The following is a 378-nucleotide window of genomic DNA, read 5'->3' as shown; positions in this document are numbered from 1 at the left end:
ACGTCATCATACATACATACATACATACATACATACATACATACATACATACATACATACATACATACATACATGCAGGCAGGCAGGCAGGCAGGCAGGCAGGCAGACAGACAGACAGACAGACAGACAGACAGACAGACAGACAGACAGACAGACAGACAGACAGACAGACAGACAAGCACATGCACGCACGAGTGAAAGTACACAGACTGAGGGACAAACTGATACGACGGACGGACAGACAGACAGACAGACAGACACACACACACACACACACACACGTGAGAAAATTGTATAGATAGTGTGATTTACTTTAAAAATCCCATATTAATAATTAATTATGTATACTGTACCATATATACATATCTATGTATATAT

Source organism: Glandiceps talaboti, chromosome 10, assembly GCF_964340395.1.
Source record: "Glandiceps talaboti chromosome 10, keGlaTala1.1, whole genome shotgun sequence".
Classification (NCBI taxonomy): domain Eukaryota; kingdom Metazoa; phylum Hemichordata; class Enteropneusta; family Spengelidae; genus Glandiceps; species Glandiceps talaboti.
This window is presented reverse-complemented; position numbering follows the sequence as displayed.